Raw genomic sequence first — 16,760 nt, forward strand, 5'->3', positions numbered from 1 at the left:
GACTACGTACCAATTTTTATTTTGGTAGGATAATGAAGCTAAAACCTTCAAAATACCGAAAATCGGGAGGTACCGTTCTATGGGGGCTGTATGAAGGTGTGGACTGATACCGACAAAATTCTCAGGGAAAGTTTTATACCCCCAAAGAGGACTACGTACCAAATTTCAGCCATTTTGGGTAGGATAATGAAGCTAAAACCTTAAAAATACCGAAAATCGGAAGGTACCGTTCTATGGGGGCTATACCAACCATCCTGCAAGTAATAAAAACTTCTGTACCAAATTTTGACTCTCTATCTTTAAAATTGCGAGCTGTATCTTGATTTCAACAGACAGACGGACGGACTGACGGACGGACTGACAGACGGACATGGTCAAATCGACACAGACTTTTATGCTGATCAATAATATATATACTTTATAGTGTCTCCGACGAATATTCCGATGTGTTACAAACGGAATGACAAATTTAATTATACCCTCCATATGGTGGAGGGTATAATTAAGTACTGACGTAACACGTTGACTATAGCGTATACGCCACAAGAGTTTCTCAGAAATAAATTGCATACAATTAATGGTAGTACACTGGTGCGTATAAAGGTTATTGGAATATAAACACCACACTGAACAAATGCTACATGTGTTTTTTTTTCGATTTCAGTATGTGACAAGAAAAGGAATTTTTAATGCAAGCAATACCAGCGAAAAACAATACTGGTAGCTATCAGCGAAACAATTTGCCACAAAATGTCGTCCATGATGAACATGCCGTGAAACCAAAGCATGTGGCCAAGGAAAATTTGCCCAAAGAAATGTTGGTGCATTTGTGCCATTGGTGATCAGTATTGAACAATGGAAAAAATCCACGCCATAGACATTAAAAAATCCACGCCATGGACCTTTAAAAAATCCACACCATGGATGATTTCTTAGCAAATATTTTCACAATTAAAGAAAATACATATTTTTTATAAAATAACGAAATACTTTGAAAATCGCTCTATAAAAAATATAAGAAAAAGATTATATTTACGTGTCTATATTGAAAAATGTAAATCATGTATACAAAGTGTCTTCGTCGAATACCGTAGTATGGTAAAATTTCTACGAACTACTACCGACATAATTTCGGGCATAATATCGGTTTTAATTAATTTTATGAAATCAATATTATGAAATCTACTCTAAAATAATTATAAACTTCAAAATTAAGCAAAGAAATAATGTCCGGGCACCTTCAATTTGGAAGGTAAAAAAGAGCTGTTTTCTTACAAAATCATAGAAATGCAATTAAGTGGGAATTGGGGAAGCAATGTGTTGTGATACCCTCAGCATTGATGCTAACGAGGGTATATACACTTTCATAGGGGCAGAATGTGCCCCATTAAAATAATAGGTTTAGACCCCAAGTATGTTTGGACGAAATCCGTTTCAGACAATTTGGAGTCAATTCAGCCATGTCCGTCCGTGTGTCTTTCTCGCTGCCAGGAGCGCACGAAAACCCTCGAACGTATCAACCGATTCTGTCCAAACTTAATTTAATTTGGAAGATGGGTTATAATGGTCCTATAAGGTACCTGTAACCTCCCCCACAAAAGTTCAAAGATGTTCGGAAAAATTGTGCGAACGATAACTCTTGAATGGAGTGACCGATTTGGTACATGCTTTGCACATCGTGAAATTTCTCCTTCGGGTACCTCCCACACAAAATTTCAGAAAAGTTCACTTTAACCCACTTAGCGCCGAGAATTTTTTTTGCGAGAAAACTTAAAATTTTTTATGAAAATTATATTTTTGAGAGTTTTTAAGCATTTTTTTATAAATAACTTTTTTCTCTAGAACGTATAGTTTTCCTGCAATCGAGCCTTCTTTTAAAAGTTCCAAAAACTTTGGAGGGTAATATAGGGGTATCCTTACATGCCCTTGGTTTTTGACTGAGAAAATACTCTTACTATATTCCTAACAAATCCCTGACTTTATATGATTCTAACATTTTTGATTAAATTTTTATCGCATATTTAAATTTTTCATCAAAAGTCGAAAATTTCAAAAAAGTCGATTTCTCCGAATAGCTTGGGTTTTAGCGTGGAAATACGTAGGTCAAATGAAGCGTTATAAGCGTGAACTTACAGATAACAGACATTACTATAATAAAATGCAAAAACCCCACAAAAATATTCGAAAAAAACCAGAGTTTTACGTCAATTTTTGCAACCATTTTTTGTGGCGTTTAAACGACCAGTGGCTTTATCTGTGTTAAGACCCGCTCTCGCGCTTTGAGTTTTGTTGCAGGAACTTGTATTCACTGCCCCCTATACAAGGGTACAAGTTTCATCAAGGGCAAGTCCATAATTCCTGAGAAAATAGCATGAAAGTTGCAAAAAACCCTATGACACCGTGTGTAGTGGTTTGAGCGCAATATAACTCTCGAATGGATCTGCCGATTCCGTCCAAAATTTGGGCTTCGTAATATTTTTTCCAAACTTAGTTTAAGTTCGAAGATTAGCCATATCGGTCCACTCCTTCAGGTACCTCCATCATAAAAGTTCAAAAATGCTCAAAACGTTGTGGGCACGGTAATTCTTGAAGAGAGTGACCAATTTGGTCCATACTTTACACATCCTAACATAACTAGCAGATATGCATACATAAGGTTCGAATATGGAATATATTTGTCCACTCCTTTGGGTACGTCCCACACAAAATTTCGGATTAGTTCACTTTGAGACCTGCTCTCGAATCACTTTGTTTTTTTTTAAGCAACTTGCATTCGCTGGCTCAATTACTACAGTAAAAGCTTTTTCATGGGCAAGACCATACTTTTTGAAAACTTTAAAAACTCCCTATGGCACCATATGTAGTGGCTGAAGCACACGATTTGATCAGCCGAATTGATCTAATTTTGCCCTTCATCATATTTTGTCCAAACTTAGTTTCAGTTCAAATGGACAATAGGGGTCTAGAAATTTCAGTACTTCCCCCAATATTTAAAAATGTCACTAACATGGTATGCACGATATCCCTTGAACGGGGCAACCAATGTCGTCCAAACTTTGTATCTCCTAAGATTTTGTGCAAATTTAGTTTATCTTTTAAAATATTGGCCATTTCCTGTTCGTAGATCCTCTTGAAATGTATACCGATGCTGGTCGTTGTGGTCCTGTTTACAGCGATATTTTGCTTCCCGTGAAAAAGTCCATGCTTCCACTGAAATGACTAGTGGACAGAACAGATATGACTCCCAAAATAAGATCCACTTCCATAATGAACTATGTCGGCCCATTCCTACAAGTACCTCCTCCGCAACACTTTTGAACTTCAATCCTAATCCACATTTTTGTCGGCAAGTTCAAATGTCCGAAAAGGGCCACAAAATTCTGAAAAGATCCTAAATATACTCGATCTATGTCCGGGTCCACACTAGCGTGAATTTCATTAAAAAATTTCATGAAATTATGTGTTCTTAAATCGAATTCCCCACTACAGCAATTTTATGATTTTACTCTACTATGGACGTCGATCTAGAGACGCATAATTTCATATAAGAATTTCAATGAAATTACTGTAGTGTGGCCCGGGACTATCCGTAGATGAAAGTTTCAATTCACATAAGCTGTGGGTATATCTCTGTCGACTTTGCCGAATGCTACTTTCTTATTTGTTTTTTTTATTATGTTTTTGCATCCCGAGTGTCAGCACATACCCCAGTCCAATATTGTGAAGTAGAGTGCAGTGCAAAAAGAATCCACTAAAAGATTGAGTGGAAAACCAACAACATTCATTCATTTATTCGATTTATCTATGTATCTTGATTATTTATATCAAATATTTCGTTTATATGGGATTTTAATTTTATTTTAGTTTTTATTGTTATTCACAGATATTTGTTTCATTATTGGCAGATATTTATTTCATCCAAATATGCACGAAGGTTTGAAAAGGAAAATGAATATTAAACATACATCTAAGCAAATATTTGTTAAAATATTTAATTTAAGTTATTGACACTGGCATTACGATGCTTTAATGTGTAGATGAAAATGTTTCCCTTATTTTTCATTATGCCACAAATTATGTTTGCGGTTGATGGTTTTGTGATTAGTTGTATTTGCCAACAACAACAGCAAAAATTTAAATAACTTCAAAAGTTGCCATATTCACTCCTTAAACCAAACAAACAACAAGAATAACAAAAACATAACACTTCACAAACAGAATCATTTCAAGGCGTTTAATATTCTAGCATTATTTTCTTTGCTCAAACATATCTGTATTTGTGCATATGGTAAATTTCAATTTTCCTTTACAATTACATAGAAAAAAAATTAAAAACTTTTTTGGCGAGCACATCCGCCATTTTTGGTACATGGGTTACGAAAAAAATCGTGGTTTCAAATCTGTTCGCGTTCACAAAATTGGATGCTGCACTCAAAAGTTATATGCGGTTTTACTCTCTTGTAAAGAAACAAGTAAAAAAGTATCAGTCGGCTTGGCCGACAGAGATATACCCTCAGCCCGTGTATATTGAAACAATTTTTTCCCAAAAAAACGCATGTATTTAGGGAATATTGGGCGTTTGAACTGACAAAAATGTTGATTAGGATTAGAGATCAAAAGTTTTGCGGAGGAGATACTAAAAAGGGATCTCCAGCCACTACATATGGTACCATAGGGGTTTTTTACAACTTCAGGGATGTTTGCTCAAGAAGTATGGACTTGCCCCTGAAACAACTTTTACCATAGCAATTGAGGCAGCGAATGCAAGTTGCTTCAACAAAAATCAAAGTGATTCGAAAGCAGGTCTTAAAGTGAACATGTATCCGAAATTTTGTGTGGGAGGTACCGGATGGAGTGGACAAATATAGTCCATATTTGAACCTGATCTATAACTGGTAGATATATTAAGATGTGTAAAGTATGGTCAAATTCGGCCACTCTCTTCAAGAGTTATCGTACGCACAATTTTACCGAACATTTTTGAACTTTTGTGGGGGAGGTACCTGAAGGAGTGGACCGATATGGCTTATCTTCGAACTTAAACTATGTTTGGACAAAATATTACTAAGACCAAACTTTGGACCGATTCGCAGACCTGTTCGAGAGTTATTTTGCCCTCCAACCTCCTCACACGGTGTCGTAGGGTTTTTTGCAACTTTCAGGCTATTTTCTAGGGTGTCCAAAACCGAAACCGGTTAACCGGCTAACCGGTTTTGAGTTACAAAACCGAAACCGGTTTTCGCCAAAAACGTCATTTTCGGTTAACCGAAAAAACCGGTTATTTGTGTCGGTTAACCGGTTTTAAAAATATAGTAATATTTCTAATATTAAACTAAAATTGTATTCTTTAAAGTAAACTAAACTTAACTAACACAAGGTACTGGCCAAGTTGTAAATGTCAGATACCTTTAAATTTGAAAAAAATATGTTGTGTAAAATGTATAGTTGTGCCAATCTAGTTCAACTGAACGATCTATGAAACTACTGCGTATACGTGATATCACAAGGTAGTTTGAATAACGTTACTCATACGTTTTTGAATTAGTACAATAAACTAAGGACTTTTCGAATTTAAGGTTGTAAAGGGTAACGATAAAAAATGCATGTTTGATTCCGGCACGGTAATTTGAGGTTCTCAACGCACGAGGGAGAATCCAGACTTAATACAATGTAAACTCAATTCTTTTGGTACACAATTTTATATATGTAAGGGTTTTTACTATTCTTAGAGCACAATTTCAGTCTTAATTTGCTGTCCTCACGTCGATGTTGAATGTCAAATAACAGGGATATTATGAGATTATTATATAATAACGAAGTCGTTATACGTAATTTAGCGCTTTCCGCACATTTTTAATCAAATATATATCAGTTATGAGCAATTTTCTACTTATTTTACAAAACCGGTTTAAGCCGGTTAACCGGTTTTGAAAATTTTTGAAAACCGAAAACCGGTTTTTGAAAAAGTTTAAAATTTCGGTTAACCGAAAACCGTTTTGTTTGGAAAAACCGGTTTTTTGGATACCCTACTATTTTCTCAGGAAGTATGGACTTGCCCCTGATAAAACTTATACCGTCGTATGGAGGGCAGTGAATACAAGTTGCTAAAGCAAAAATCAAAGCGATTCGAGAGATGGTCCTAAACTGAACTTTTCCAAATTTTTGTGTGGGAGGTACCCGACGGAGTGGACCAATTGAGTCCATATTAAAACCTGATCTAAGTCTGGTACACGCTCCACGATGGGCAAAGTATGGACCATATCGGTTACTCCCTTCAAGAGTTATCGTGCGCACAAATTTTCCGAACATTTTCGAACTTTTGTGGGGGAGGTACCGGAAGGAGTGGACCGATATAGCTCATCTTCGAACTTAAACTAAGTTTGGGCAAAATATTACGAAAGCCAAAATTTGAACCGAATCGGTTCATCCGTTCGAGAGTTATCGTGCGCTACAGCCAGCCAGACAGACAGACGGACGGACATTGCTCAATCGACTCCAAATTGTCTGAAACACATTTCGTCCAAACATACTTGGGGTCTAAAACCATTATTTCGATGAGGCACATTTTGCCCGTATGAAAGTGTATATACCCTTCATAGCCTAAAGGCTGAGGGTATAAAAAATATTTAAAAATTCCTATTGTGTTGTAATAAGAACATGTATATATGAATCGTTAGCAGCATTTGATATCTATCCGTAGATGCTAAAATAGTTGCTAAATTTATTTTTATTTTCGCGGAAAATCAAAAAATATTGAAGAAATCTTGGAATAAATTTTATTTATTCTAAATCAGAGTCCAAAAAATCTCTAAAAAAATAATTTAAAAATACGTACAGAATCTAGACAACGCGTAGAAAAATGTGAGACCAAAATTATAAAGATCGTGTTTATAACTTGCATATTACAGCAACAACAAAGAAGGGAAACTTATTGTTTGAAATTATTTCAAAAATATATTTTTGGTTAAATACGAAAAATTTGAAAAATAAATGTTGGGAGTTATTCTACTATTTCGCTAAATTTCGATCCAAATCCTGAAGTATTTTGCTTAAACTTCTACGAGAAAAGTAATTAGTCATCGTGAAAGTATATTTGCTTTCTGTGATAAGCAATAGAAATAAGAAGTAGAGAGTAATAATGAAATTACAATCAAAGAAAAAACATAGAAGTTAAAAACCGAATAATTCGCGAATTGGTTTAAATCGGTTGAGGTGCATGTGCTTTTCGGATACAGGGAGTCCATGTCTATCAATATGCATGGATTTTCCAATGTTTCATTCAGCGGCCAAAGTGTGCCATCAGTTGCATCTTACTATTCAAAAAACCTTCATGTGGGCAAAAATTACGCGATATGCATATGATGATAAGGTGCATCCGATTTCAATGGCCCCCTATTAAAAATACGTCAGTATAAGTTATTTTAGACAGATTCGTCAAGAACTGCGGATGTGCCACCGCATTCTATTTTGGGATAAATAGGGATATTACTCCTGAATCTTTGCAATTTGTGACACATCTTTTTGGCAAATATTATATTCGCGTATAAAGGATTACATTTATGTAAAAATAATCAAAGAAAATCGCGGTTCAATTCGCGGAATTGTCAAAATATATTTTTGCAGATTTTCCTACTTTCAAGGTATCTATATCCGGCGTTTTAGCGGATGGATTCGACCGCGGAAGAGCTCATTAGATCCGGCACGCAAAAAACTAAAATCACGCGGGGTTCAGGGGTAACTGTACGACAGTTGTAAATTTTAAAGCCAAAAAATAGGTTTTTTCAGAAAATTTACGCCCCCAATTTTAGCCTTTGGACTCCTATTACTAGCAAGCTGTACGGAGCACACTTATGAGATATACATCTAACGACGTGGAATAGCGAGTTCTACAATCCTATAAACTAGTTTGGATTATTATCTAGATGCACCCACTATTTATAAGAAAAATTCGAAAAACCCAGATTTCAAAACTTCAAAATGTCAGCATCGATTTTAGGGGATGCAGTGTATATATCGAAAAGTCATACATTAGAACCATGTTGCCCAAGAGGTATTCTTCAATTCTTTCTTTGAGCTTATATCTGAATTTTCCGTAGTTTGACCAGAAATCAAGAAAGAACACAAAAAACTTGTAAACTTCAACACATTTTTACCCATTTTTTAATATTACCACCAACGCAGCTTCCAAGAAAATTATTTGTTATGGTCCTTATTATGAGATCGTGTCTAAAACACTTCAATTAATATAAATATATTCATATTTTATAAAATATATTAACAGTTCGCGACTTATTAAATGGTGAACCTCAACTTCAACGATTGAAAAACTTTTTTGAATATTACCATATCTTTATCTGTATATGTATATGTGTGAACAAGGAAAGTAAACATTTAACTTAATTCTAAGAAATTTTACTTTGGGCTCACATTCGAATGATGTAACGTAATGTTATTGACGGATACAGTGATGTGAAATGGCAGGTGCTTACACCTGGGAAGTTTTTGCGGATTCTGAAACTACAATGTTCATAGAAGAGAATAATCAAAAAACAAAAAAAATCGCCGGAGCGCTTTTTAAATAAATCGCGATTCAAGTTGACATTTTTAGGGGTTGTTTAGGTTTTCACGATTTTGCTTAGAAACCGCAAGTCCTATCCAAATGAGACTGAAAAAAATGTTGTAGCTATGAAAATTCTCTACAAGATTGAACTTTACGGTATTTTTGTAGGTTTTACCATTTTTGAGATATTGAAGTTCAAATTGGGACAATGCACTGACTGTATCGCCCCCTTATAAAACAATGTCATGAAGGGTGCGCCTTAACTAACTTTTAATGAAAACCGCTTACACAGTCGAAGTTTTTGTGAATTCTGAAACAGCCATGTTCATAGATGAGAAAAATCCAAAAACAAGAAAAAATCGCTGTAGGGATTTTTAAATAAATCGCGGTCAAAATTCACATTTTTAGGCAAGTAAGAGAATGTTTTTTATTATTTATGTATTGGTTTAGCTATTAAGCACCTTTTGTAAAATGAAATTTGAAAATAAAACAAGTAAGAACAGACTATAGTCGGACGGGGCCGACCATGTGATACCCTATACCACTATCCCTGTGCACTAGCTTTCCGGGCTAGCTGTTATAAGATGTGCATTAGAAATTTTACCAATTTTCACACAAAAGTTTTGATCAATTTAACCCGCTAAATATTATCCGATCATACCGTTGACTTGCACGCTACTTCTTCATCTCAAACCAAAACTACGTTTAAAATTTCGCGCCGATCGGACTATTATTGCGACCTACAGAGCGGCTACAAAATCGAGCAAAAATTTTGTTTTTGGTCCATTTCATCCCTTTAACATTTCACGATCATCGCCAAAAACTAATCAGTTCTATTCTGGTCCAAACCCGACCTCCATACTAAATTTCGTGACAATCGGTCCATAATTGCGGCCTCTAGCTTGATTACAATTTTTAATGGACGGACAGACGGACGGACGGACGGACACACATCGCTAAATCGCTTTATCTCGTCGAGATATGAAGTTTGGTATACCACATGAGGGGTCTACGACGAATATTTCGCGGCGTTACATGAATTTTTGGGAAAACAAACTTATTATACCCTTTTCCACATTGTGGTATAGGGTATAAATAGCAATTTAAAATGCAAAAAAAAAATCACATTTTTAGGTGTTTTTTAGCTTTTCGCGATTTTGCTTGGAAACCGCAAGTCCAATCGAAATAGAGCTAAAGAAAATGTTGTAGCTGTGAAAATTCTCTACAGGATTGACGTTTATGAATTGTTCTCAGGCTGTACCATTTTTGAGATAAAGAAGCTCAGTTAACATTTTTAGGTTTTTTGTTAGGTTTTCGCGATTTCGCTTGAATATGGCAAGTCTTATCGGCATGTGACCTGAGAAAATTTTATAGCTGTGAAAGTTCTCTACAAGACAGGCTTATGTAATTTTTCCTAGGTTGTACCATTTTTTTAGATATATAAGCTTAAGTTGGGAAATTGCAGTCATGACATTGTTTTGTAAGGAGACCATACAGAATTGAATTGAATTTGAATTGTCCCAATTTCAACTTCTATATCTCAAAAGTTGTAAAACCTACGAAAATATCATTAAGGTCAATCTTGTAGAGAATTTTGAAAGCTACAACATTTTCTTTATTCCCATTTTGATAGGACTTGCGGTTTCCAAGCAAAATCGCAAAAACCTAAACAACCCCTAAAAATGTCAACTTGAATCGCGATTTATTTAAAAAGCGCTCCGGCGATTTTTTTGTTTTTTGATTTTTCTCATCTATGAACATTTTAGTTTCAGAATCCGCAAAAATTTCCCAGGTGTAAGCACCTTCCATTTAAATTTGTTTGAAGAGCACCGTGACCTCTTTGCATGTCAATAGACAGCAGTTAAGTTCGATCAAACAACAAACACTAATCTAGCATAAGTGCGCCAGTTTAACCAAAATGTTCCCGGAATTAGCTGACTACTAGGTGAGGATAAATGCACAAAATCAGCTTGTGTTCGTTCACTAGCCTGTTGACTTCAAGAGTAATTTCCCTACCTATTAGGTCTAAAACACCAACAGGCATCGGCTATGCTCATGAGTATAGCGAAGACCATAGGCAACATCGCGTGCATTTGTTCGATTGCGGCATTTGTTGTTTTTTAACACAATACAAGTAAAATGTTAGGTTAGGTTCGAACGACGAAACTCATCACGTTCATTTATGGATCAGCGAAGTATTGTCTTTGATCCAAATACGTTTTGATGAAATCCGTTTCAGACCATTTTGGAGGCGATTTTCGAAGTCCTATTCGTTGTAAAATTTGTCTCCCGTTATATTTTGTTCAAACATTCGGGTTCAAATATTCACGCTTCAAGCATTTTGTTCACCCCATTTACTCGTATTTTTTTGCGAATATCTTGGGGCTAAGATTCATTAAGGTATTTACAAAGAACAATACAACCTAGACCGTGCATAAAATACTCGAAAATAAGGGTAAATGGGGTGAACAAAATGCTTGAGGCGTGAAGTGAGAGGTGAACTGTGTCTTAGAACATACCCGATTGATCAAAAGAAAAAAGTTTTCGCTAACTTTCGAAGGGAGTAACCGATTTTGCACATTGTAACATTTCTTTGAGACATAGGTCAGGCTCGGATATGGACTATATCGGTCCACTCATTCCGGTACTTCCTACACGTTTCGATTTTTTTTTTTTTGCAGCAGAAGGTCCTTGCAACCTTTTTACTACGTATTTTTTCTAGGTCAGGTCCATACTTCCAGATATAATGGAGCAATATTTCTGAAAAAACCCTACTGGCACCAACTAAAATGACTGTTGAGCACGATAGCTTACGAACTGAGTATCCGATTTGGCCAAAATTTCAAATGTACTTCATAAAGTATATACATCTAATTCCAAGAATGCCTATATGAGACAACACCTTCGGGTACCTACTTAACAAAAGTTCTAAATTTTCTCTTTCCTGTTGCTTAAGGTATAGGTAATTTCAACAAAGGTACACCTTGTGGTCCTGTTTAGATCGATATAATTCTTTTTTTGTGGGCAAGTCCATAACCATTTTTGACGACGGGTAGTTGAGTGAGGGCCAGGGTCGTCACAAAAATTTATTTGTTGGAAACATTGGAGGGAGAAACTCCAAGGAAATTTGTTCATATAATATTTGATTGTATTATGTCTAAATCACTACATACTATATTACATTCAACACTTTATAGAAGTACATTATTTAGTTCACTATATCCAGTAGAAGTTTAATTATGACGGTTCGAACTACAAGATGACTTAATATCGGCGCAGTTCGGTGACTCGGAGGACAGCAGACACAGAGAGGTGCAATGCGTGGTTGGACGACGGTTACACATGTTAAGCAGGCGTAGATACCAGTTTGTTGGACAGCAGATTGTTCTATACGTTCGGTTGTAGTTAAGAGATCGGTATGATTACTCGTACCCCAGTTAACTCGACGGACAACAATACTACGAGTATTATTGAGTTAAGAGATCGGTACATCGAATAATCTCCAATTATATCATATACAACAACACTATTGAGAGCTTTGTTCCTTTACTTTTTTAATGGTAAAAGTGGTAAAGGAGAAAAGTGTCAAAATTGCTCAAAATTGCTCTCTCATGAACATTTTTACCAGAAAAGTAAACCCTGCAAGCAAAAACTATCACGGAAGTGACTTAGGCGTGTCGCCCAGGGCGATGAAAACAGTCGCGGCGATAGTCGCGGAAGTCACCCTGAAGTGACCTCCGTTGTGAAGAAATGAACCACGCCGGCGTGTCGTCTTGGAAGTCACTCCAGCGACACTTCTGAACTTCATTTCCGCGATAGTTCTTGGAAATAAAAAAAAATATTTTTTTTTATTTTTTTTTCTATTTATTTTTATATTTATTTATTATATTTTTTATTTTGTATTATTTTTTATTTTTATTTATTTATTTATTTTTTTTTTTGAAATACTCTCTTTTATAGAAATTATTCTTTGGAATTTCCACATACATTAATTTTGTCATTTTAAAAATGTAATGTTTTGTTGCCAGATTTGGGAAGCGAACCCGGACCTTCAGAGTACAAAGCGAGTATGCTTACCACTGCACCACCGTCTCATATAATCATCAGATAGAAAAATGTCCCATATTAGTTCAAATGTGTTGAATCATTAAATAAATGTAAACAATCGCCTTGGAAGTCACTCAGGAGTCACTCCGAAGTATCGGCATACGCGATAAAAGGTAATCACAATAAGGCTATAGAAATTGTTTGTATAATACACCAATGATCTTCCTTGGCGTGTCTCCGGAGTGACTTCCTAGGCGAGGGAGTGAGAAACGCACTTCCAAATGCTGGCAGGGAAGGAACACAAAAATGGTAGATCTGGTAGCAATGTCAAAAAGAAACATAAAAAATCAATTTTCGTCTTTTATTCCACAGTTTTTAGTTTAGTTTTGTCAGCGTTCATCTTTTTCTTCATTGTCAAATAATCGTCAAACAAAAGTCGAAAAATCAGTTTTACCATTTTTTACCTGCAGAAATTTGTCGGGTAGCCTGTGGTAGGAGAGAACGGCATATGCGTTCTCTCTCCTCTCTCACTCTCTTACAAATTGCTGCCATTTTTACCACTTTTTGGGGTTAAGGAACGCTTTGCTCAGGTAAGTAAAGGAACACAGCTGAGTTTGAAAGATTGGTACGTTAGATCCCACCCCAGTTAACTCAATAGACACAACAACACTAAAGAGTTAAGAGATTGGTACGTCTTCGTACCCCAATTAACTCAACACAACCACTACAGAGTTGCAAGATTGGTACGTATTTCCCATACTCCAGTTAACTCCCTACTATACAACAGAGTTAAAAGATTGGTACGAGCTTATCATACCCCATGTAACTCACCAGCAATCAACAGACAACTGTCCCGAGTGATGGCAAGCATCATCCTTTTATAGGCAGTCGGTGCAGTCGGTGGTTGCTGAGCCACTACATGCGGCCAACTTCAGTTTGGACATTGTTGCAGTTTCTTCTTTTTCCGCTTGGAGGTTTTGTTGATGTTGTAGTTACACAAGCTAGCACCAGAGTATACCATTGGGCCGTTAATTTAAATCCATTATGAAAATGTTATAAATTACATATATTCTGTAACCAAAAACGAGAGATCCAATATCACAACTTTTGGAGCGTTACACATTCCTGTTTCAGTCCAAAAGTTATACAAAACTTTACGGTGACAAACTAAAATGGTTGGTCGACACGATTACTTCCGACAGGCTAGACTGACTTTGGTCCAAACTTTGCACTTCGTTATATTTCTTTGAAACTTAAATTATGTTCGAATATGGACTATAACGAACAACTCCTTATCCTTATATCCATCACAAAAGTTCAACATTATAGCTTAAGTGCAGTTTAAAAGGGTATTTGAGGATTGTTTTTTAGGTTGTAAGGTAGTCCTTGGGATTCTTATTACAACGACATAATGTTTTAAGCAGGCATGTCCATGTTTCCTGACTTAATGACTCCTACAATAAGATCCAGTTCCAAGATAATATATATCGATCAATTCCTGCAAAAGTTGAACATTTTTGGATTGTGTTAAAACGTAATAGCGGGAAATATGACTGCTCTTTATTTTGTAGTCGGACACGTGCATTATGTGCCACCGTGACTCATTACTTTGTAATGAATAAAATAAGTTGTTTTGTTAACCACTGATACTGTTGAAGGATGATTGTTTACACCACTTTGTAATGGTTATACAGTACATAGTATATTCAACCCAGCAGTAAGTTAGTCGTCATTGGCAGTCAAAGTCGTCAAAGATTTAAAAAAAAAATTATCAACACATATTTTTCACAATCTTAATTGTTTTTATATAAGTAGAATTTTCCAAAATTTATTACCATACCGCTGACCTATTACTTAAGTAAATTGTAGCCAACATTGATGTTGTTTTTAAATGTTTTATGTTCAAAGTTTAAATTTATAAGATTTTTATCTCAATTCACATCACTGTCACTTTCAAGTATTTAACGTGGGATGCAAGCAAACAAACAGATGGACGACTGATGCTGAGTTGTTATTTATTGGCAAAAAAAACAAAATTCTTTGGAAATCACGAAAAAATTACGAATCACTTCAATCAAATATTGTTTCAAACCAATTTGTGGGTTTCAGACGTTATTCGATTGTCTGGGCAAAAACAAAAAAAAAAAAATAGTACAAGTCATGGCATAGCAAAAAGAACAAATAGTGAATAGAAACCAAAGTAAATGTCATGGTTATTGTTATCCACGTGTGTGTTTTTGTAGGTCTCTGCCTGTTTTTATTTGTCAATTTTAGTTATTTCTTCTAAGATCTATAGAATGCGAATCAAACAAAAAGATTAATAACTTCATTCTCAAAATGATACCACATGCCCTACACCTTCAATAGAACACCACCACTTTAAATTTATGAGGCCACATAATTTACAAAATCCCATTTTCCAAACAGTAAAGAAATTATAGGAATTTATGTGCCTAACAACTGTTGTTGTTATTTATTTATTATTTTTTTTTTTTTTGTGTGGAACTCTATTTTTATATCTTTATCTTTGGTCATTTCTAAAGATGTCATTAATTCAGTAAAAAAGTTTCTAAGAAATGTTTTCGTTTTTGGGGTTTTTACGTTTTATCTCTTTTTCTTTTTGCCATTTTGAAGAAAGCTAAACTTCTACCCAAGAAGCAAAAACTAAAAACTCATTTAAAAACCGCAAATTTGTGGCATAAAATTAGTAATCAATAAAATGGCAAAGACATTCTTTTAAGAGGATAACAACATGAAGTAATGATATTCAGGTCGAATTCTCCTATTAGAATCGATAAGGCATGTCATGTGGCACTGACTGGTTTTTATAAAAATGAGAAATAAATTAATGTTAGAAAATTTAAAGAGGCTTAAAATTTAACAAAAAAATATTAAATTTAAAAAAAATTAACCTTGGATTCTAAAATAACAACTTTGTTTATCAAATTGAGACGAATTTGTAACGCTCGGGACAAAATGATGCTTACAATTAACAAGTAAAAAAGTATCAGTCGGCTTTGCCGACAGATATATACGCCCAGCCTATGTGAATTTAAACTTTCATGTATAGATCGAATATATTTAGGGTCTTTTCAGATTTTTGTGGCCCTTTTTGGACATTTGAGCTTGACGACTAAAATGTGGATTACGATTAAAGTTCAAAAGTGTTGCGGAAGGGGTACTTAAAGGAATGGATCTTTTTTTGGGAGTCATATCTTTTCGATAGGGTGCCACCGTGGTGCTATGGTATGCACACCCGCCTTGCACGTAGAAGGTGCAAGGTGAATTTTCAAAACTACCTCCATATCTCAATCCTATACTTCAATAGTAATCTTAATTCCACAAAATTTCTGGTTTCCAGCTCTATCTGTTCACCCAAATCTAAATTGTACCAAATTTAGTACCATTTAGTACTTTTCGTACACATAAGTAAGAATTTACAAACTACCTTAATCCTAAACTCCAACATTAATCATAACTCCAAATTTCATGTTTCCAGCGCTATCCGTTCACCCAAATCTAAGTTGCACTAAATTTAGTACCATTTAGTACTTTTCGTTCACGGATTTCCAAAACCGTTTCCTTGTATCGACATCACTTCATTGTAAAACTAAATTTGGACAAAATATTAGGAGATCCAAAATTTGGACCAAATAGGTTGCCCCGTTCAAGAGATATCGCGCATACCATTTTAGAGAAATTTTTTAGATATTGGGCGGAATTACCGGCAGTTGTGGAACGGTATTGCCCATTTTCGAACTGAAACTAGGTTTGGACAAAATATGACGAAGTCCACATTTTGGACTAAATCGGTTGATCAGTTCGAGAGTTATCGTGCTCTCCAGCCACTACATAGGGTGCCATATGGTTTTTGTAAACCTTTCAGGTTTTTTTTCTCAAGAAATACGGACTTGCCCTTGAAAAAAACCCTCTACCGTCGTAATTGAGGCAGCGAATGCATGTTGTTTCAATAAAAATCAAAGTGATTCGAGCGCAGGTCTTAAAGTGAACTTATCCGTAATTTTACGTGGGAGGTACCCGAAGGAGTGGATCGATTGAGTCCATATTGGAACCTCATCTAAGTCTAGTAAAAATTTCACGATGTGCTAAGTTTGGATCAAATCGGTTCCTCCTATCAACAGTTATGGTGCAC

This window comes from Musca autumnalis, unplaced genomic scaffold (genome assembly GCF_047663935.1).
Source record: "Musca autumnalis isolate F117 unplaced genomic scaffold, ASM4766393v1 scaffold_4, whole genome shotgun sequence".
In the NCBI taxonomy this organism is placed as follows: Eukaryota; Metazoa; Arthropoda; class Insecta; order Diptera; family Muscidae; genus Musca; species Musca autumnalis.